General features: G+C 31.7%; 1 protein-coding gene across 4 annotated transcripts in view; it reads left to right on the top strand.

Annotated features, from left to right (window-relative positions):
- Positions 1-24,889, top strand: part of LOC122710879 (solute carrier organic anion transporter family member 5A1) — a 54,646-nt gene that overhangs the window by 14,782 nt on the left and 14,975 nt on the right. The window contains exon 1 of one of the 4 annotated variants that reach the window (XM_043929083.1): positions 20,788-24,596. The exons of the other annotated variants lie outside the window; for them this stretch is intronic. The gene's annotated coding sequence lies outside the window, so the exon portion shown is untranslated. Of the gene's footprint in view, positions 1-20,787; positions 24,597-24,889 lie in introns of those variants that run through there. 4 annotated transcript variants of the gene reach the window in all.

Genomic DNA, 24,889 nt, shown 5'->3' with positions numbered 1-24,889 from the left:
AAAACTCTCAATGTTCGTCGACATTCTAACGACCAAGTCCGTGTATATACCAGTCAGCCCATTCCGTCAGAGAAAGTCACTGGTTGCCGTAATCCAGTGTTTTCTCTTGGCAATTCCACCGTAGGTCGAGGTTGAGGATAATTTATTGCATGGCTGTGCGGTTGCTCGAACGACCGAAAAATCGATGACTGAATAATGGCGGCCGGATAGAAAATTCGAAGTGAAAAATTGGTGATAAAAAAAAAGAAAGGAATTCTTTGGAAAGAAAGAAAGAAAGAAAGAAATTCTTATAATATAACACAGTCGTACATATGTGATTCCAAAATTGAATTGAAAAAATATTGATCTGAAATTGTGCACCTCTGCTATTTTATAATTTAGATATTTTTCTATTTTCTTATTCTTTAACAGAATAAATCTGTGTATATATATATATATATATTTGAAGCGATATCATTTGAAATATTACTTCGAATAATGTTGTTTCACGAAAATGCATAAAAATAAACGTGTTATCTGTTTAATTTAAAATACTCGACAAGTATATTAGTTGAACAAGATATGTTTTGTACGAAATAATGTCACAACTTTGGTCTGAGATTATTTCGACAATTATTCTTACTTTTTATCGCAGTAGAATTATATTCTTGTATTTTTTATTTTTGGAATAAGAATAACGAATGAAAAGGATAAATAATTGTTTCGAATAAAATAAAGAATAAATAGAAAAGACAGGATTAGATTCGAGATATTAAATGTGTATTTCCATCTCGCCTAGTTTGCATAGCAGATATGTTTTCCAGATATGCTTCAACTAAATAATCCACCTTCAATCCTACGGATATATTCGTTGCACTTATTTCACATAATTTGCACTCTGTTCATTAAATTCTCACGTGTTTCAACGCTAATGAATTCACCATCGTTGTTAATGCATGTAAATGTCATACACTGTTTCGAATGCGTTATTACAACTAATATTTATCTCGTACACAATAATCATTTATCATTTAGAAATGATCAATTACCGAAAAACGTTATTGCTATTTAAGCAAATTACGTTCATAACTCTTGTTGTATTAAAATAATTTGAAACAGATTTGTTTTGCAAATGGAAAAGTTGCCAAATTTATTGGATATATAATTAAATGTAATTTAAAATCTCGTGTATTATTACAATGTTTAAATAATTTATTCTTTGATGTTATTATTATCCAAGGAATAAAATTTATTTAAACTTCGTTAAATGATGATTATTATACTTTTCAGAAATTTATTTCTTCAACGATAATATCATTCTATTTTTAAATCACTAGAGAACCACTAGTTACTTTTTAATTCTTATTTTCCAACAATGGCTAATTTACGATTCAATGTCACGTTTGAATGGAAATATTATACAGAATTTCTATTCATTGACCCACACAGTTTTATATATGTTGAAATTAAAATCAACCTATCCTCGTCGTAATTCGTTTTTCAATTCTCATGCTACGATTCAGATCGTAAGGCGAGAGGTTAATTAAACGAATGGTCGATCACGAAAGCCCTTCAATCGACCTAGGAAGAAAAAATGTCGAAGCTCAGTGGGGTAGCCTGATGTTAAAAATAAAGTCGAACTTCTCAGAGAAGATAGGGAGGCAAAGGATCCCCCACGTTATTTTACCATTAAATTGTACGAACCTCGTATTCTTTTATTAATTTGCTCCATATATATATATATATATATATATATATATATATTTCGAATACGTATGTTTTATGCATGCAATTGTGGATTGCACGTCGTTGAGATAAATTCTTTTTTTTTTTTTTATTTCTTGTCCTATTTTAGTATTCATTATTTTTCTTCCTCTTTTTTTCATAGATTATTCCCTGAAACATTATCATATCATATAATATATTTCGATCTTCTTCGTAGTTTATTTTATCAGTCTTGAATTTCAAGATCTATATAATAATTTTGAATATTTTAACATTTGTTGCAATCTTCTTAAAATGCTAAATTTATGTTTCTAATAAATTCATTTAGCGTGGAATTTTTTTCCTGTAGATAAAATAATCGTAAAGAATAATCGATTATTCTGATTATTTCTGACAGCTGATATCTGAGGTTTTAATATTTCTGTTGCAAATTCGACGTGGGTTTATAATCGAAAATACGACGAAAATTTCGGGGAATTATTTCTCGAGCATCATCGACATAATCCTTGTTTATATACACGCATGTTGTACTACACGTTGTTTTCGTCTCTTGTGTTTCTAATAAATTCATCTTGCGCGGAATTTTTTCCATGTTTGAGCCGATAAAATAATCGTGCGAATTTCAAATTATTTCTGACAGCTGATACCGAGATTTTAATACTTTTGTTGGAGGAATTTAAACATTTTTTAGCGTGGAATTTATTTATAACAATTCCACCCAGATTACGAATGAAATTTAACGAATGATAATAGTTGAATTTAAATTTCGGGAAAATATATGTAAGCATCAAGTTAATCCTTGTTTATATACACTTGTGCCATGCGAGGAACCCACACATTCTTCGTCTCTTGTTTAATTTTAAACGATAAGAAATTATGATAATAGTTTTCTATAATTATTTTCGTGTCATTTTCGTTTAATTTATTAATCGATCTTTAATTTTTTTTTTTAAAAATAAGGCAATCGATAGCTATTCTTACGAAATAAATTTTAAAAATATCTATTTGCGAATAGATATATTTGAGAGTAAAACTCTCGAGAGTTATTTTTCGAGAAGTAAAAATAACTCTCAACAATTTTAATTTTGAAATGTTTTCAAATGTATTATTTTATAATTGCTGAAACGAAAATAAAAGAGTAAAAGTTTTAATAATTTGAAAAAAGTTTTAATTTTCATACCGTTTATTGGTTAATTATTCGTTTGAGTATTTCAAAATAAGCAATAAAATATAAAAGATATTATTATTCTTAGAAAGAATATTTATCGTTTTCGAATAATTACAACAATCGTTTATTATTAGAAAACTTTGCGCATTTAACGATCGCTTTGTTAAATTTATGAAAGAAGATAAAAGCTAAATTACTTTGATCAATAATTGAAAATCTCTTATTTATCGGATAAATTTCAAAAAAAAAACTTTTGCTTCACATCAAACTTATTATTATTATAAAACAAAATCGATCGATTTATTTAAATTTCCTTTAAGCCGTTAAAAAGTCGAGAATGTTTCGTGTATATAAATTAATTAAATAAATCGAACATCCTCGTACCATTCCATTGAAATCTATTATTAATTTAATTAAAACTGCACAATCAAAACGAACCATTTATATAACGTACTTACCACGAATAAGAAATTCGTTTAAAAAAAATTATCGAAATCAGAAATAGATAAGTTTTTCTCTTATTTTTATTTCTTGGACTTTCAACCGACACAAACTTTGTCACAAAATCACTTAGCCTCGTCTCATTTATAAAAACACTTATCCCCCTTGAAAATTATTTACGATTAATTCGAGTAATAGAGAAAAGAGATATGATCGTATCAATTCGAACCTTGAGAAAGCGTAAATAAAATAATTTCTTCTCAATCTCAACTTTGACACCGTGGCGACAACGTACACGTAATATACAAACGCGAAACCATTTATCTTTACGATAGTTTGTATCGTAATGATTTACGATTTATCCAGATAAACGTTATTATTATCCGTATATTTTTATTATTTTGTTTCTGCGACAAGTAGTCGGAATAAAATAAAAACATACTTTTTATTGTAATTCGCAATATAATAAATTTCATACTGTTAATGTCAATCCATCAAATATAAATATCAAATGATTAATTTTCTTCCCTGCAAACAGCGTTGACTCCGCATCGATTAATATCCAACAAAAACCATTCGAACATTCGAACCCAGAGGAATCGATTTCAAACGGAACTGTCCAATTTCTGCGAGAGCATTTATTATTATTATCGGCCATCCGCCATGTCTCTCATATACTACGTAAATGAAACATTATTTTCGTTTGAATTGACGTCGATACGATAACCGTGTTCGCCACGTAGAAACCACCTATAAAGCATTATAAGGTTGGCAGGCCGGTCCGCATAATTTCGCCTGGCACCGCAAGACATTGCGATCAGGAATTAGCATTGTAACAGCATTATACAGAGCGTGCTGGCGATCGTCCAAAGGCACCGAAAACCCTTGATAGAGTACGCCTACACCGGCGAAAGAAAGCGAATAGAAAGGTCAATACTGTTCTCTATGACATGTTCTTTTATCCCTTTTCTCTCGATTTTTTTCTTTTTTCTTTTTTCTTTGTCCATGCAAGGTAATCGACCAAGTATTCGTCATCTGATTTCTGATCTTGTCTAACCTTAGATTTTATTTTTCACAGAATCTCCTCCGTTCTTTGGGAACGTTCTTTTCCTTCTCTACCCTTGATCGAGACACTGTTTTCATGAAGAAGACTTTGATTGATTGAGTAATATCTGTGATGAACAGCTGCTTCTTTTTTTTTTTTTTTTTTTTTTTCAGATGGAACATTCGCGGTGATCTGAATCCTGATTTCGAATCTTTTGAATTTAACTTTTAAAAGATCGAAAGTGCGTGAATCAAAAGTTACAATTATTGAGTGAAGATATTGGAAAATTAAATCGTCTATCTTTATTTGAATATTTATCTCGCTCGATAATCTTCGTGTATATATTATTAGAAGAAAAATAACTCAGTTTTATCTGAATCACGTGACGCGAAACAATACAATCATTCTCTTTTAATCTGTTCAATTATCTGTTTTCAATTTTATATTGTATTTTTCCATCCTCTACTTATTTTTCTTCCTTTTTTTCTTTTTTTTTTTTTTTTGCCATGACTCATTCATACCCAATAATGATGTCACACGGAAGCGACTTACAACCACGTATACGCTTTACAGTTATATCCTTCGTTTATTTTGAGGATTTCCAACTCTTGTTGAAGGTTGCCTCTCGATTCATTCCACAAGAATTCCTCGTTCAAATTCAGGCCGAAGTACTTACGTACTTAAGAATAACTGTTTAACACGAAACCGGATATTTTTGTGAAAGATTCTGCTAAACAGTTCCTCAGGATGGATGTTGCAAGTAATAGATGAGAGATGATTCCACCATGCAAGAATAAATCGAAGAAAAGACTGTCTTTTTAAAAAAAAAATTAAAAATTAATTTCTGAGAGATTATAATAATTCATATATCTATAAAAATACGAATTATAGTCACATATGATGAAGATGCAGAAATGTGTGAATACTGCTCTCAATTATCGTTGATTCGATAAAATAATCGGATAAATGAAAGAATCGTCGACGAAATCCTAGAAGTTTTTTTTTATTCGTGTTTGCGGGAATCTGTGATACCTCGACGTCGATAAAATGGCGGGAGTCATCCAAGGGAATTACGAATTGGACGTAAAACACCGTGTAAACAATCGCTTTCGTTTCTTTTGCACTTGATATCGACTGGTCGATAAGACGGAAAAAACCAAGGCGGATAATTAACTCGAATTATCGGTTCTTTCTATGGATAATTACAATAAATAATGAAGAGACGTAATCAACGATGATGTGTCATAGTAATGATCGGTTTCCATTTAAAAAAAAAAAAAAAACGGAATAAATCTTCGATTTGTAGTAATAAACAAATTGTAAAAAAATTATGAAATGCCAAAGATGTTACGAAATATCGATATTTTTCTCTCTTTTTTTTTTTTTGTTAACTTGTTTTTTTGCTCTGTTTATGAATCTTTTTTTAAAAGTATTATTGGAATATTATATTAATAAATTTGTTTTTTTGTAGAAGAATCATTAAGAGGTAAGAAAAATTGAATAATTTATATCGAATTAATTTGTATAATTAGGAACATGATTCTATGCAATTTTATTCGTTGAATGCATTTATCGTATATTTTTTAATAATAATAATGGTATTAAGGAAAAGGGGGATAAGTGAGACAGTTGTATGATCATCCTTGGAATGCTTTTTTTATATTGGTTATAAAATAAAGATACATATCTCCGTTGAGTTGAAAGTATTTAACAACATGTCTCAAGGTGATAAAAATTGGTGGAGGACATTTGGATCATGACCTTAGAATAAAAATACTTTATGCAGATTCGTTTTTTGTAAAAATGAAATTTATTGATTCTTAAAATATCTCTTGTTTCTTCTAAATTTCTTTTCTTTCTTCCCTTTTTGACAAGTGTTTAAATAGCTTATCTTGTTTACATTGTAATTATCTTCATTAAAAGAAGATAACTGATTCATTAATAAATATAGACATTGACATATTCAATGGACTAACAAAAGAGATATTTAACGGTTAATTTATCATTGAATATAATTCCCTCTTAAAAGGATAATAAAAGTGTCAAGAGTTTTTCTCAAGGATCTTATACAAACTTATACAAACTTCTTCCTACAAAATTTTTCATCTTCACTAAAAATTAAATAATAAGATTGAAATATTTATAATAAGATTGAAAGCTATTATACAATTCTTTCACGAACATTTACATTTAAATTGTTAATAATAAATTTATCCTTATTTTCCTTACAACCCCTATCCAAATCAACCATACAACGTATCATTTTATTCCATTTTATACTAACTTAAACCTTTCTTTGTCGATAGATTAAACCATCAGGATCCAAAATCAAACGATATTCCATCCCACGCAAACCAAATCCTCGATCAAAAGATACGAAGAGATCTAATCGCAGAATGATAAATCATATTCATCGTGATAAATCCATGGCGAAAAGGAATATCGAACCGTTATGGAAACGTTATATATCCGAATAGACGGAATTATGCCTGTTTTCCCGTGCGAGATCTAATCCGCTTACGTTGGCCAGAGGTCGAAGGCGGATGGTGGAGAACGGTGTCGAGAGGAGGTAAAGGTGTTAACACACGCGGTCGAACGGTTCTTTTGTCGTACCTGTGCCCTCATTATCCTGCCCACGATTCTCGTTGTATGGCTTTGTTTCCCGTGCCTAGATCACGGATATCCGTGTCTGATGGAAAATCTAGTTTCTGGCCGCTGAAAAGTTGAGGAAGAAAGATTGAGAAAAATGTAGTTAAGATTATATGTGCTTATATTTGTATTAATTATAGTAGAATAATATAGTTATTCGAATTTATTCAATTTGAAGGATGTATCTAAAAATGATCAGTTTGTTTTTTAAGATGCATTTCTGTTATTCTGAAGAAAGCACTTTTAGAAGAAATGATCTTGGATCTTTTTTGGAAATATTCTTTCTCTCTTTTTTTTTTTTTTTTCTTGAGAAAATCTTTCTTATTCTATTCATATTTTATTCACAGTTGTTGAATACTTATTATCATCTTTATTGTTTCTCTTTTTAGTTCCTGGATTGCTATGGAAAACTTTATTTCTAAATGTAAAAATGGAAACAAAAGGTGGAATGAAACTTTGCTCTTGGATGGTAGTCTTGGGTATATATTTTTCTTACCCTTTCTTCAATATGAGAGAAACTCTCTCTCTCATATTGCTCATATTGTATTTACACTGTGGCTGTGCACTAATTACACTCTTTTTCTTCGTTTTCATTCTTGAATAAATTAACATTTTATTTAATCTTCTTATGATATATTCCAACAATTAGCAAGGTAGTACAAAGTGGCTACGAAGAATATTTATCTTTCAATGAATGAATTTTTTATTCTTTCATTTCTGAATAAACACGTGAATCTTTATTGTCTTTTTTCTGAGCAAGGCAAGTTCCAAGTCCAATAATAAATTTTGGTTTTATTGCTCGATGAAACGAAGGTAAATAAGATGAATTATTCGACAAAGCTGAGTTGAAAAGGCAAAGCAAAGCTCAGCCAAAACCATTACTATTTTATCAAAATCTCCACAAATCGTTCGAATTAATTTTCCTCGAGTCATTCTCCGTTTCGTTGATCGAAAATGACGTTTTAAAATATGTGTCTGGCAAGATATAAGAATTCACTCGTGGAAATGGAATGTTGCAAATAGGAGGGGGGAAGACAGTCGACGATGGAGCAAAAAATAAACAAGTTCATTCTAATTTACATAATTTACATATTCAGTCGAACGAATTCTTGGAATATTCACATCTCAACACGAAAAAAGAAATAAATAGAAATGTTTGGAAATATCATTCGGAATCCAAGTTATTGGTCACAAACTAAGAAGAATTAGCGATGCTTCATTTTACAATGTTGAATCTCTCGACTTTCGAGTTCGTCGATGCTCGTCTTGCCAATTCGATTACGTCAATACTTCTCTCGAGAAGTACTTTGCACAACAGCTCTCGAAAAGAGCGATTTAAAAGAACGATACACCCAGCTCTATTTTTAACTCGATTCCCTGAATAAACGTAATATTTTATGTAGAGCAACGGGGTTAGCAAGCAGCGATGTTCCGTAAGAAAATTAAAGGAGCCATCTTGGAAACCTGTTTGAATCAGATTTTGAAGTGGATTGAACCGAAAGGAAACTTTTATCAGGGAACATCGATAATTTTAAAGATTCGATCGAGGAGATCAAGTTTTGATCTTTCTTCCATTTGTAATAATCTTTTCGAGACTTATCGTTTTATAGAAAATATGTTCTCGATTTTTTGAAAAGGAAAATATTGGATAAATATTTAATGATTGTAAAATATATGCTGATATATATTTTTTTAACGCAAAGTTGCTACTTGGATTATAATTTTAAATTTGACTTATACTGCAGAAACAATGGATAAATTAAACATCATGCAACATGCATATTATAACAAAATAAAATTAAATATTAACAAAGAAGATACTGCCCTCATCTACATATTTAAATAAAATTTAACTCGATGATAAAGTAATTACTCGACCACTCAAGCTTAAGTGGCTGATAAAAAAAAATCTATAAAGAAGCTATCTTTATTAAAATAAAGTAGTCCACGTAATAGATTGTTGAATATTATTATTCAAATAAGAAGATAACACAACAATTTTTTTTCCATTCACGATACAACGATTAGATTGCCAATATTCTCCACCCTCAAACACCCTTTAAAAATGTGTCTTCAGAGAATCTCACAATCTCCATCGTACAATTTTTTTCAAAAAGACGTCCCAGTGGCACTAAGTTTTTAACTAAGAAGTTAAAATTCTGTATTTACACAGAATTGGCGATCCATCTAGAAAGACGTTTCATGCACGTGACCCCATTATTCTATCCACGATTTCTTACCAAGTTTACCGAGTTTCCTACGATCCTCGACGATTACGAATCTCTCTGAACTCGATCTCTTATATTCCATACAGCTGATTGACGCTCACTCTTAGAGGCTGGAGAGATCCTAGCCAGCCAGAGCTCCAATGTTAATTTTACAGACCTCTCTGCTCTCATTTCGTAGCGATGTAGCGAGCAGCTTGGCTCGACACCCAGGTTAAATAAATTCGTGAGGGTGAATTATTTATTACTCGAGATAGAGAATTAACATAATGAAGAATTTCAAAAAGTTCGATCCTTCGAATTGCAGGATCTATTTAAAAAAACTTGTGTGAGAAATATATTTTCTGGATATCCAAAAATTCATCCAACAATCTTCCAAAAAATCACGAAAAATCAAATTCAAACTAGATTGCAGAAAAGAAAAATTCGTCACAGATAAAACAATTTAAACGATCTTATTAACTTGATCATCGAATTCTTCTGGTTTTGCTCAACCACTCCTTATCTCATTCGAAGCAGAGAGCAAGAAAACGCGTATCAATTAATCAAGCAGCTTCTCCACAGAGGTTAAAGTGTCTCTAAAGGAGTGTAAATCAATGGGAAGTTCGAGTCTCTGCTCTTATTCGTCGCGTGTGTTTCGAATTAGCATTTTTTTTTCTTCTTCTTCTAATGAAGAGATTTCAGTGGCTCGTGATAGATATTTCTTCGAGGGAACGATTTTATATTTGGAGTCGTATCAAACGGGTCGTTTACTCCACGTTTGCCATCCCGAATGGAATGAATGACTCGGTGACGATTGAAGATGGTATGCACTGATGGTATAACTGATTCATCGTGGAACAGTGATTCTTAGTGTGAGGTTATTATGAGGATCGAATTTTTTTTGTTTATTTATTTGAGGATAGGTTTAGAAAACACGTTTTTAGTATTTAGATTGAAGGTACGTATTTTTATTCGTACGAAATGAATAATAATTAAATTAATAACTAATTTAATTATTTCTAGATACGAGTGAATTGCAATTATGGAAATATAGAAAATTAAATTTTTGGATCAAAAGTAAATGAAAGAACCGTTCATCATTTTGTGCGATAGTTGGTTCGATTGTTTTTCAACGAAAGCGAAGAGATCAAAAAATCACGACGAAAAGGTTTTCGATACCTTTTAAAAATACCAGTTTATTGTTCGCTTTATTCAGGTCATTAATCAATTGAAACTATCGTCGATATATATACATATATAAAGCAATTGAAAAATCGTCGTTTCATTGATAGATCTTTGTCAGCTGATCGAGTAATTCAAGTTCGGGAAGGGATATTGTTAACCACGTTATTAGTCGCGTGAACCAGTGACTAATTCTGGGAATATATCCTTTTATCGATTTTATTATATCCTTTTATCGATCTCTATATTACAAGGAACGAAATGAGAGACGGATCGATTATAAGCGATATGATCGATGAATTGAAAATGAGAAAATTAAGTTTCGATCAAAAGAATTAAGAAATAAATCTTTAATAAAATGTTAATAAAATCTTAATAAAATTTCTAAAATCTTAATAAAATTTTATTCGATAATAAAAATCAAGAGGATAAATTATCGTAGGGGAGAATTTGAGGAACGATCGAGAAAGGATATTCGATCGTTGTTTTAACGCGGATTCATAATGTTTGGTAGATTTGGGTAATTAAATGTTGGTCGGATTACGCGCTATTAGAGGAAACGATGCATTAAAAGTGCTTTAACGAGATTATCCGATGGAATTAGCAGCGTGTCAAGGGAAATTGAATGAAACTTGTTTGTGAACGACTTCTTCTAATTATTCGACTTTATGCAACGTGTTTGTATGTAATTAAAAGAAATTGTTTCGATCGTGTGTCATCAAATTTAATTATTTAAATTAGCTCGTAATCTTGTATTGCATGAAAGTCTAAATAATTTTATTGATATTGCTAATAGTTTTTTTAGTTATTTTATTTCTAAAAATATTTGAATTTTTTAATTAAAGCGAGATATCAATCTGTTGTTAAATTGCGAAATTGATAGAAATTGGCGAGGGTTATTCGTGTTTATTTGCAAAGTCTTCGAATAAAACATTTCTACATTCGCACATTTCTACCTATTATTTTCAGCAAATTCGTTTGCCAATCGTCTGAAAGGGTTGAACGCACGAAAAGTTCCATTCACCCCTATTTAACGTACACTCATGTCTACAAGTCATGAAATATTCTTGTTGGTACATGCACGTATAAATAAAATTGTAATTATAAATACGGTGATCATAAAAAATATTTATCATCGAATTTATTTATCATATGAATTTATTTTCATACTAATTAACCTATTTATCCAAGTAAAATTATAGAAAAATAAATGTACACATAAATATATTTTTTGTAGTCTTCGATAAAACTAATCAATTATAGTTTTTAATTTATATAAAAAATTTAAAATATTAACTTTTAGAATAAAAAATTCTTTAAAAAATATATATTTCACATATCTAAAAATTAAAATTTATTATTAGAATTTCCTTTGATCAAAAAGAAATCAACTTCAAATAATTTCAAGTAATTTCTCTATCAGTATTCCATGACTTGTGAACATAAGCGTATACCAAGAATCGAAATCCTCTTCTTCTATTCTCAAATCTTTTCCACTCCGCAATTTTCATTCACCGAAATCAACGCCTCCAAATATCCAATTGCCCCTCATCAACCCTTGCATCCACCCTTTTTTCCTCGAAGCTTCGAACTCTTCCATGGAAAAGAGCGTACACATAACCCAAGTCACGCATGGTTCGAACGAAAATCACTCGTGTACGATCGAGGGGAGTCACTTATTCTCGTACATAGTCATTGGTGGACATTTCTGCGAATCGTAGAACAGATTATCTCGTGTTCACGCTGTTGTTCATCGTTTCCAGCGATGGGTTTAATAAATCAATAGTTCAAACAATATTGGATATTATAACTCGATGTTTCAGTTTCGTGATGAACTTAAACCCATCACTCGAATCAATGCCTGCATCCCAATTCACGTTCCTCAACATCTGTACACCATTTCTAGACACTATATTCAAATCCTTTTCAACTGTGATCCCACGTTTAAGATAATTTTAATATTAAACGTTTACTGCACCGCTTACAGAAAATTCGATGTTTCAGTTTCGTGATGAACTTAAACCCATCACTCGAATCAATGCCTGCATCCCAATTCACGTTCCTCAACATCTGTACACCATTTCTAGACACTATATTCAAATCCTTTTCAACTGTGATCCCACGTTTAAGGTAATTTTAATATTAAACGCTTACTGCACCGCTTACAGAAAATCTTTCGTGTTCAATAGCAGATATGAAATTTCCATTATGGCTATTTTATTTTAGCTCGTTAGAACGTTAACAACGTCGAATCGCGTACTTGCAATCACGGTAATTTATCGCGCGAGACAATATGACCGGTGACCTGGGTGTTGCATTTGTTTCGATGCATACCTGCGCACAGGTATATGATTTATGTAAAGCGGTTAGGACGCATTATATTTTTCTGCAGTGGCCGGTATAACGGTATATTATCGCGGTGCCAAAAGTTTCCGGCTACGTACCGGGTGTCCCGCGGATTCGACGCACGAGGTGAATTTTATCGGTTGTTGAGAAAGAATCAGGGAAATTTTTTGGCAATTGGGGTAACGATTAATTAATTCTGGAGTATTCTTATTAAATAACTCATTAACTTTTTAGATATTTTACTTTAGTTTAAGAATGAGGAGTAAATTAGGAGGAATTAGGATTTTCTTTCGATGTTGGAATAGGTGAAGATTAATTTATATATGAGTTCGATATTAATAATTATATATGAGTTCGATACACGAGATTTATTGGCAGTTATTAAGAAGGAATCAGGGAAATTTTTAACAATTGGAGATTAATTCTGGACTATCCTTATTAAATAATTCATTAATTCTTAGGTTTAGTTTAAATTAAAAATGATTAAATTAAAAGGAAGTAGGATTTTCTTTTGAATAGCTGAAGATTGTATAAATCGTATATATATATTTTAAATATATTTAATAAATTTTTAATAAATATTCGTGATTTTTATTGACAGATAACTCGATGTTTTCTCTTTGTAGGAAGAACTATTTTTAAGGATGTTGGAATTAGACAGGATAATTAGAGAAGTTTTCTTTCGGGATTGAAGTAATTAAAAGTCGGTGGTCACGAGATTGGTTCGGTTCTGGTTCTAATAACATGTCGTGTGATCGGATTTTTCATCATTCTATCTTCAATAAAGAAAAAAAGAAAAGATAAATTATAAAATAGTTTCAACATTGAATAAAACTATAATTATGTTTCGGAATGGGATACGACGAAACAACTGGGAATACAACTGGAGAAAACTTCTATTCAACAATTACCTCGAGTACATCTGGCAATATATAACAATATATTTTAACACCTGCAAATCCTCGACTCATTCACGTATATCCAACATTCGAAACTCCAATAAACATTCACACTAAATTCTCGCTTTCCACTTTGATGTATACACGTGTAAAAGTTTAAGCGCATGGTATGTTTTACATGAAAGTTCTTCAATGTTTGCAAGTTCAACATTTTCACAGATATTCGAATTAATTAAAATGAAATAAACGATTCAAAGAAATTCTCTTTTCATTAAAAATTCGATCGTCATGTCTTTTTTATTTATCTTCTTGGAGAAGAAGGAGATGAATTATACGATATTAAAATAAAGAGAATATATTTTTTTTAAATTACATGCAAAGAGAACGCGAATTGAATATCGCATGGATTGAACTTTCGTCAAATTTAGTCGTCTCTCGATGCATCGACGGAAGCGAGCGCGGTTGAATATTTTATTCTCTTTCTCGATCGTCGTCGACGAGTACAGGTACAGCTTTTGCTTGGACCAGGGCCGCAGGAGATGCGGTAAATAACGATATGTAGGTCGTGGAATATATAGTTTTTACTTTTTATTCTGAAATCGTGCTTTTAGTCGGGATTCGCGGGAGTGTAACCATCGGATTCTCCGCGGCCAAATGGGTGACCCTGCTGTAAATTTTCTCTCTTTTAACTTTTTACCTTCTATGATAAAGAGGGGAATGGAGATACCGTTTAAAAAAGAAATGGGAGCAAAAATTTGTTGAAATTATTATTTCTAATATCGCTGCGCACGATATTATCATTACATTGTAATCGCGTGTAAAACACGAGAGGAGGATAAGGAAAATACAGGAAGACACATCTCAACAAATAAAACGATTATCTCTATATTATAAGGAACGAAATGAGAGATGGATCGATTATAAGCGATACGATGAATTGAAAATGAGAAATTTATAGAGAAAATTAAGTTTGTTTCGATCGAAAAAATTAAGGAATAAATCTAAAATTTTATTCGATAATAAAAATCAAGAGGATAAATTATCGCAGGGGAGAATTCGAGGAACGATCGAAAAAGGATATTCGAATAGTTGCCAAAATCCACGGCTCTATTTCTCACTTCATATTAACTTGGACACAAATTATAATAATATAGAAACTCGATAACCTCTTATAAAAATTCCAATTTTTACAATATATCCAATCGTATACGATCGAGAATCGATCCAATAATTTGCAAATTCATCCTTAAACAAAAGAGGAGACCAAATTTCGAATCCGCAAATGGCCATCGAATGGCCCCTAATCCACGACCATTCCTCGATCGTTCTAGACCTTGTGGTGTAACCAACCGAACCTGGTGAGCAGCTAGGCTGGCCATTCGTCCCCGGGGCTGGCAGCGCAGCATTTTTGCCGTTTCACCCGACAAACAATCCACCGTCACGAAGGTGGGCGGGCAGGCACGATTCCTGCGCCGGTGAATCGGCCGGTGACACGCGGCAACCTGTATTCACGATCGTATTCGACGCAAAGCATCGCGAATTCATCGAGTCCTCTTTTTTTTTTTTTCTTTTCTTTTTTCTTTTAGATCCTCACGCGGATCGAATTAATCGCGTCGTTTGAAATTTATTAGATTCGGCCGATTTTTTTTATGCGGGTTTCTCTGGCTTGTTTGATGTGATCCGATGCGATGTTTTTTGGAAGTTTGTGCGTTTTAGTATTGTTAATTTAATTAATCTCTGAGAAATTAATTTTAATTTAATAAGAGATTCGTGGATAGAGTTATCCATGGTGCGTTTATTATTGTAATCACTGTGGTTATATAGTAATAATTAAGTTTATGATTTGTTATTGATGTATTGGAATGCTTCGTCGAGATATCTAATAATCTTGGTGAACAATTTTTCTTTCCTTTTTTTTAATCCCTCATGAATCGAGTTATCCGTGTCGTTGTCGAAATTTATTAGCCTTCGCCCATAACTATATCGATATATCTGTGAATGATCGATCAGTAATAAGAGGCAGCTTGCAAGAGGTTCTTCATTTCTCACTTCTTCATTTCTCAAATTTTTCCCAATTATCACGATCAACTCTTAACAAGATACAAGATCTAATCTTCTTCTTATTCTCTTTCGCGTCCAATTCCCCAAAAAACCGTCCCATCTCCATTTGGATGAAAGAAAAAAAAAAAGTTTCCACTGTAAAACTACTACTTCGTCCAAAGAAAGAAAAAGAAAGAAAAGAAAACTTGGATTTCATCGATCCACGAAATAATGAGCCCACTTTAATCAACCTTTCACCTCGGAGTTCAATCACGTGGAAAGGTCGCGGTTGCTTGTCCCCCCAATCGGCGTGTATATCGGGTGGGCCGATTGCACGCGAGGTATCGATCGTTGGAAAGCGCGATATCGCGGAGGCCGCGACGCCTCTATCGCGCTCTGGTACGGCACTCCAACGAGCCGTGCCCGCTCGCCCTCGCCATCCTTCCATCCATCCTCACGTGTGCCGAGGGAACGAATGGTCCCTCGCGTGTCGGAAGGTCTTGGAAAACCGGGTGGCGATGGGTTGGCCACTAGGTCAGCGTTTCATCCCCCCAACCAATGTATGTATATATATATATATATATATATTTCAACTTCTCACCCTCGCTCGAGGCGTTTCGTTTTAGTTTTAGTCGGGGGAGGAAACGATTGAAGAGAGACCGGTGGCCGACTCGCGCGGGAGTAATGGATCGACGTGGTTTCCGGCTAGGAACTGGGTTACCGGAGAAGTGATTGGGTATACCTTGTTTGTGGCCGATCGCCCGTATTATCCAAACGCGATAAATTATGGAAATATTTTTCCGTAATTAATGGTGGAATTTTATCGGTTTATGATAATCGAATGATGGGTATTTAGGAATACTTTTTTTTTTTAGTTTCGAGAGAAGGATTCTTTTTTGTGGAATAATGGGAAAAAATGGAAGAGAATATAATTTTAAATTATGGAAATATTTTTCCGTAATTAATGGTGGATTTTTATCGGTTTATGATAATCGAATGATGGATATTTGAGAATATTTTTTTTTTTCGAGAGAAGGATTCTTTTTTGTGGAATAATGGGAAAAAGTGGAAAAAAATATAATTTATGGAAATATTTTTCTGTAATTAATGATGGAATCGATTTATGATAATTGAATGACGAGTATTTGGGAATATATTTTTTTAGTTTCGAGAGAAGGATTCTTTTTTATGGAATAATGGGAAAAAGAGAGAATATAAGGAAGAGAATATAATTTTAAATTATGGAAATATTTTTCTGTAATTAATGGTGGAATTTTATCGGTTTATGATAATCGAATGATGGATATTTGAGAATATTTTTTTTTTTCGAGAGAAGGATTCTTTTTTGTGGAATAATGGGAAAAAGTGGAAAAGAATATAATTTATGGAAATATTTTTCTGTAATTAATGATGGAATCGATTTATGATAATTGAATGACGAGTATTTGGGAATATATTTTTTTAGTTTCGAGAGAAGGATTCTTTTTTATGGAATAATGGGAAAAAGAGAGAATATAAGGAAGAGAATATAATTTTAAATTATGAAAATATTTTTCCATAATTAATGATGGAATCGGTTTAATCGAATAACGAGTATTTGGGAATATATTTTTTTAGTTTCGAGAGAAGGATTCTTTTTTATGGAATAATGGGAAAAAGAGAGAATATAAAGAAGAGAATATAATTTTAAATTATGGAAATATTTTTCCATAATTAATGATGGAATCGGTTTAATCGAATAATGAGTATTTGGGAATATATTTTTTTAGTTTCGAGAGAAGGATTCTTTTTTGTGGAATAATGGGAAAAAGTGGAAGAAAATATAATTTTAGATTGGCTAGTTCTTTTGTTAATTGTTAGGGAAAATTGGAAAAGGAAGAGTTTTATTTTTTTTGGAATGAAATCAATGGAAGTATTTTATTGGGATTGGGATGTATCTCGTGTTTGAATTTCTTCGAGGATAATACTTAAAGGTTTCTTAATGATTGCACAAGGTATAGAAATATATAAGGAATATTTAGTAACATGATGTTGGTCTCGTGCATCGTGTGATATACGATGCTCATTCCTGCCACGTTCGATGCATCACACGTGATGCAAGATATTACACAATCTTGTTACAGATAACTTGTAATATAGTCTTGTTTCTTGCTATTATTAAAGACTCTTGTGTTATTGAAAAATGTTTTTTGTAAGCGAAACCGAGTCTATAAATAGGCTTGTTATTTTGAAATTTTATGCTGTTTTCAGTTTACCTTGTAAACTATCTTCTTTCTTCCAGTTTTTCAATTATCATCCATCATTTTATATATATATACAGTTAATTCTTTGTTATTTTGAGACTCGATTAAGAGACTTTAAAAATAATATTATTATTTTTAAAAGATTTTTCACTCGGAAATTTATGAAGAGATTTATTAATCGTGTGATGCAAGATTGTACACTCGGAGAATGAAAGATTAAAAAACTCGTTTTTCCGATTATTGCATAACCTTCAGAATCAAAGAAAGGATTCAATGACGATAATTTTTCAAGGAATGGAAAAACTTTGGTTTCGTTTAATGGAAATTTTTAAAAGATCCATTCGACGATCCAATTAATCTATTTTTATCGATCCAATTGAGTTAATGTGTTGTTAAAGTTAAGAAAACTTGACGAGTTACAAGGCATAAGGAAATATCTTGATCAATTTTAAATTTGTTCCCGCGTAGGAGTCGGAAAATGTCATGTTTTTATTACTTCTGTAGTCTTCGTACGTATAAAAAAGAATTTATATAACCAATAATGGAGTACTCACGACGAAGAAATCGCGTGAACCACGACGCAAGGTCGCGATGCAATGCGATCAAATATTTGTGTGTTTCGTGATGCGAAGGTATGTCCGAGGAAAAGACACTTGTGAGATATATCATTCTTTTGAATTCGATTTTCAATTTTGTCAGAAAAATGATTTTTAAAATGCATCTATTTGATATTTAAAGAAAATTTTTTCCACTCTAATTTTTTTATTTATAATTTAATCTCAGATGAAAATAATTTAATTAATAAAAATAATAAGTAGTAAATATTTACGATAATATATAGGGTGTAACGTTTGAATTGATTTAAATAATATATATCTTATTTCGAATATCACTAGATAGATCTATGATCCATAAAAAACGGTGTATAACTGTAAAATAACTCGTATCATGCAGAAAAAGAATTCTGTTTCGAAATTCATGGTTTTAAATCACAAGGTAATAAAAAGTTTCTTATATATATATCTTCGTTCTATCGTTTCTACTTTTTCTACTCATCGTCTTGTACACATCGGCTGTTTGAATAATTTGTATCATTTTACATTAATAAAAGATTAAATATATATATATATATATTTTTTCATATTTCGTATCTTAATAAATTCATTCGTATTTTTGTTTCAGTAAAAAATAAATTATGCAACGATAAATAACGAAAGGTGCTTAGTTAATTCTTTAACGGTACACGACAGTTCATTGCTCTTCTTCCGGTGCGCAGCAAGAACCCTCCAAGGGTCTAAGATCAAGAGAAGATTATTAGGTCACGAGTCATGGCGTGAGAGTAATTTGCAATTAACGTGCTGTTGGACGAACAATATTGAATAGAAGTTGTTGCGAGCCTGTTCTGATTATTCTGATTTCTCGCAACAAAGATTGATCACGATATTTCTTTTTTAAATTTATCATAGTTCTTTTTATCATTAATTCGAAATTAATTCTTCGTCCTTTTTTTTCTTTCTCTCTCTTTGTTTTTTTTTTTTTTGGATAATTTACGAATTATTGTTTAGGGGAAAGTAAATTTTTAGGATTTTTATAACTTTATAATGTTTCTATGTATTTTGAGAAATGAGACGAATCTTATTTGTTTGATATTATTTGGAAAACGATGTCCATCCCTCAATGTGATAATAATTTGAAAATGATTTTTGACAAATGTTATATCAAAATTTCATTCTATAACTCGTTTTTACTTGAAATAGTAGGTAGTAGTATTTGTAGATTTCTGGCAACTGATCATTGTTCATTTTGGCATCAAAAATTTTCCAAGAATTAATTTGTTACAACGTAAATACTAAATGACAGTGGCATCTTTGATAAAATTGAAACGCGTATTTTTCTATTTCATCGAATTATCTTTTCACTCGATCATTTTAAAAAAATAACATCGTATATACAAAAATATCTCAACAGAAAATTTTTCCACCGAATCAAAAAGCATTCTTTTTATATTTATAGAAAGAAGAAGAATAACAACCAGCAATATTTTTTCATTGACAATAAAAAAAAAGTGTGCAAACGTGAAAAATATTCAAAAATGACTGTCAATTTAAAAAAAAAAAAAATGTGCAAGTTCAACAATCAAAGTTCAGTGAGGTTAACAGTTCGAACCAGTTCGAACCAGTTCGAAACGATTCGTACCGATATATCGCGACATCCGTGTCGAATTTCTCCTCTCCAAAGAGGGAAATTTTTATTTTTTCCCTCTTAACAGGGCAAACAACAAGCTTTTTTTTTTGTTTTTTGCAAACGACGAAACAAGGAAACAAGTCAACACTTGTGTATTCACCACCACTCGAGTTCTACTCGACTAACTTTACCTCCAAAAGATGGAGAAAAAAAAAAAAATTTGCCACCTCTCGAAATAATTACAAATTCATGATATATCCATTTATTTTAATTCATGAAATTTTCTGCATTCAATTTGATTCAAATTAATCGAATTATTATACTTTGAGAGAAAGAAAAGTAATCGATTTTGAAAGTAATTACGAATCCATCGATTTTTATTACTTCAAAAGAAAACTTTGTGAAGGAATACGAATATCGATAATTATATTAATCATGTTGGATAACTGTTCGATAATTTTACGATTGACAAATAAATGTTGGATAAATATATATATATATAAATATATATATATAATAATAAATATATATAAATATATATAAATATAAGAGAAAATGATGCATCGATACAGAAAATGAAATGGAAATATATACATTGAGTGCGTAACGTGTTACAATAAATTGTGCATTCGCGTATCAGTATTCATTGGAATAGAAACAGGAAAAAAAAAAAAAAAAAAAGAAAAAAGTGTACGAGGAAATCATGAATGAAATGAAATAACAGTATCATTCATAAATATTTACTCACGTGCTACTTTTTTTATTTCATTGAAACACGTGAAAGAATTGAAGAAACGATCCACTTTTCATTGTAATAATTATTGAAACATTTCAATTATTTTATAAAAAACAATTATATATATAAAATCGCAAGAATATTGATACTCTTACAAAAATTGGATTTTTTTTTTTTTTTACTTAACAAAAATTCTTTCTTCTACATTTAAAAAATAGAGAAGCATCGAATTCACAGATTCATTCAAAATCCATTATATCCAAAGTATCCAGAAGTGTATAATAAAAAGGGGGATCGCGAATTTATAACGATGATTCCGTCGATCCATGCTCGAAAGTGTTTTCTAAAATGAGAGAACGTGCTAACAGCTTTATTCGCTTCGATATTTTGACACAGATGCAAACACACCGCGATCGGTGATGTATTTGCACTCGGTGTGTGTTTTAACAATTCGATGAAAGAGAGAAATGGGGAGAGCAGAACGGGAAACGCTTTATCCGAGTTTTCGCTCGAGTTCTCGCATCTTGGAAATTTTTTTATCCTCGAATATATATCTATTCTTCTCGTATCTTTTTTAAACCATCCCTTTTATTTCATTTTTTCTAATTCTTACATTTCTTTTTCTTTTGTTATTATTTCAGATTTTTTTATTAATGATGAATTAAAGGACACCATGATTTGATCTCGATGTGTGTTATCAAGGATGAGATCTTGAAAATTCGTAATTGATCTTAATTGTATTTTGTATCGTAAAATAATATTTGATCTGATCGATCATCAAGTAAGAAGATTTAGATAATAACAAATAATTTATTAATTATTGGACAATCTTCAAAATTCGTATTGGAGATAATTAGATAATTTTAAATCGTTTGTCGAGGAATTATTTATTGGAGTAAATGGTTTGGAAATTGTTAAAAAATAAGGAATGATGAGTCAGAGGAATTTGTTAGTACATAAATAATACGTAAATAACTCCATAATTCCATAATGGTATTTGAGGATAGAAGAGAACGAGAGGTGTACAACCTCAAGATATAATGCGATCAACGATGTATAATTGGATTTGCGACTAACGATGGTTCAGTAAGGAAGATTTGATCAGAGGACGAGGTTTAATCCTCAGCTCGTTTCTCGCATACTGTTAACAATTATCTTGTTAACAGTTGTTAAATCAATATCTAGGAAAATGTGATTTCATTAAATTATAAATATTCAAATTGATCCATAATTTTGATAGAATGCAAATAGATTTTGCGAACAATAATGAGGATTTCAATGGAGCCAAAAACAAAGCAATCAAAATATAAAACGAAATGTATAACTGTAAAAAATGCGAAACAATATTTATATTTTTGAATCCGCAAGTATTCAATAAATCAAAAATGATTATAAAATCTTAATAATAATTAGTGTAAAAATACTCCATCGTAAGTGACAAGACTTGGAATTATTCAAAATAATTACATATCCCATGTACCAAATCAATAATGGAAAGAAATTTTCGAAATGAATACAGTCCTAAAATGCAACGCAATTTCGGAACAAGACATTCTGAAAGAAACGAGATATATAGATACACGTGAAAAACTCTCTTTCATCTTTCATATTTCTAAGAAAATTTCGTGGAATACGAAATGGAATCGCGTCGAATTTTCATCAAACTCTGAATAAAAGAAGGTTCAAGAAATTCGGAACTCGATGAAACTATTTCTGAGTCGCACGTGCCATCGTGTTATACCGTGCGGATCATTACGACGTATCCCTGACTTTGAATTCGTTATCCGACGGGTATACAACGCTTTAATTTTTCATCGGTAACGAAATCAAGGCCGTGTGTTGGCCGGTCGATAATCTGGAAAAACGTGGCGAAAATGGTGTTCCCTTCGCGTCTTCTTCGCGTTGTGCAATAAGAGGGTCGAAACGAAGGATCGACTTTCGAAAGGCGGTGGTGCCCCCTACCTCGAGGAATTTGTTTTTCAACTCGTTGGCAAAACGATCGATCGATTTTCAGGGTATTTTTAATTTAGAGAAACGTGGTATGGCGTGTGAGGGATTATGGCAGGTAATAATGGCAGTGATTAGGCTTATTTGATTTTATCGTGTGATATAATTTTTTTCCATATTTTTCCAAGAGACAGAGTAAGAGAGAAAGATATATATATTCTTATCTTTCTGATGATTGATTTTTTAGTTTAACGTTGTTGGTTTGGATAGAAATGAAAGAATAGTGAGATTGATCGATTTAAAATTATCGATGATTAAACAAAGTATTAGAAGCATAGAAATAATAGAATTAATTTCACAATATAATACTTGAAAACTTATAATCCAAATCTCAACTTCATTATTTAGTTTTTTTTTCTTATCAGTTTCTTAAAATCTCTAATCTCATGAACGTTACTTGCTACTTTTTAACAATCAAAATTCACGAACGTTCACGGGGAAATCACAAAGCAAAACGTTTGAAATTTGCATATGCTTAGCATGTTAAACTGATTCGTCAAAGTCAATCACTTTGAAATTGATTTTTTTTTCAAAATCCCTGATTCTTCACGAATGAATAAAATTAAATTTATTTATTGTTCCGCTGCTACTATACTTACTTAAAGTTTGAGTTTACATTAGATAGACAGAGCTCCAACTACGCTTAATACGTTAATATAATCCCAATAACGATATTTAATCCAATTTTTATGCTTGTTTTAATCGAATACGAATTTCGACAATTTGCATTGTGCCAAAAATGGCGAACGAAATTTCATCCATCTTCTCGAATGCACACACGCTATATCTCTCTCTAAATAGATCACGATAGATAAAAGATGTAACGTGTCTATATTAAGCCAAAACAACGTTTCACTGTCGCGGGAATCCTAAGCTGAGAAACTTTAAAGAGGGAGGAAGAAAGAGAATCGGCGTTAAATTAATCAATTCCCGCCACGACGAAACGAAGCGTGGTGCACCGTTTGTTTACGTAACAACCCTAATTGCGCAAGTTTAATTCGAAACTTTCATCGGTCGGTCCTCGTCCCTCTTGCGACAGAAACGATTTCGTGTGCAACGATGACGCCGTCGCGAATCGAGAACCGAATTACTCGACACTTAGCGTGGCTATTTGCGAAACTGAAGTCAGTTTATGAATGGCGAGGTTGAGGTTTCTTCGAGTGATTGAAGGGAACTCGAGGCAAGTCTGCGAGTATCGTGATAGTTGATCGTGTGTCGTCGACTTTTTCTCGCGAACAAATATATTTGATTTTCCTTTTTTCCTTTTTTTTTAGGTGAATATATAAGCAAGATTTGATCTGTATCAAAATTATAGTTTGTAAGAAAAGATGTGATAAATTTGTGTACGAAACGTTCAATAACTTGTTAAATTAATTGAAAGGTTTCCTTGATAACGATCGAAACGTTAAGATCGAGATATTAAAAAAAAAAAAAGCCTAAGACATGAGATATCATGATAAAATCGTTCCTTAAATATATCTATTATTGCAAATATCAGAAATTATAAACTCGTCGACACGTTACATGATGAACAACTTGGTTGAAAAGCAATGATGGATGACGATACAATCACGCCTCACCTTTGCCCTCGCCACCTTAAATCCTTACGTCAAATTTGTTCGTCGTGAAGTGGACGGTGTCCAGGATGCAAAGAATAGCGAATACAGTTATCCCGCTTCTGTCTTCGTAACGAAGATGACAACGTTACTCGCGCTGTTGAACGGCCCTGACCTTACCAGAAGCAGGTTCGTTGAACCGTTGAATAGAGAGATGTCAATTGATCGTACGATTACACGAAACGGTGTCGACGTTACACGCGCAGGTTCTACGCCTTTCTTCGACTCCTTGAAGAAACCTTGAAGTCGAATCGATACCGTTGTTCTCTAGAGTCGATGATAAACGAAGTTGTGAAGGGGATCGATATCCTCCAGGCGTGGAAGAATTGTGAGAGATCGGGCAAAACGCAGGATTTAACCCTTTGTTCTCCAATGGTGACTCTCAGGCACCACTGAGATTGTTGCAACAATATTTATTTATG

The sequence above is a fragment of the Apis laboriosa genome, unplaced genomic scaffold (assembly GCF_014066325.1).
Source record: "Apis laboriosa isolate Shangri-la unplaced genomic scaffold, ASM1406632v1 scaffold15_cov152, whole genome shotgun sequence".
NCBI lineage: Eukaryota > Metazoa > Arthropoda > Insecta > Hymenoptera > Apidae > Apis > Apis laboriosa.
This window is presented reverse-complemented; position numbering and strand designations above follow the sequence as displayed.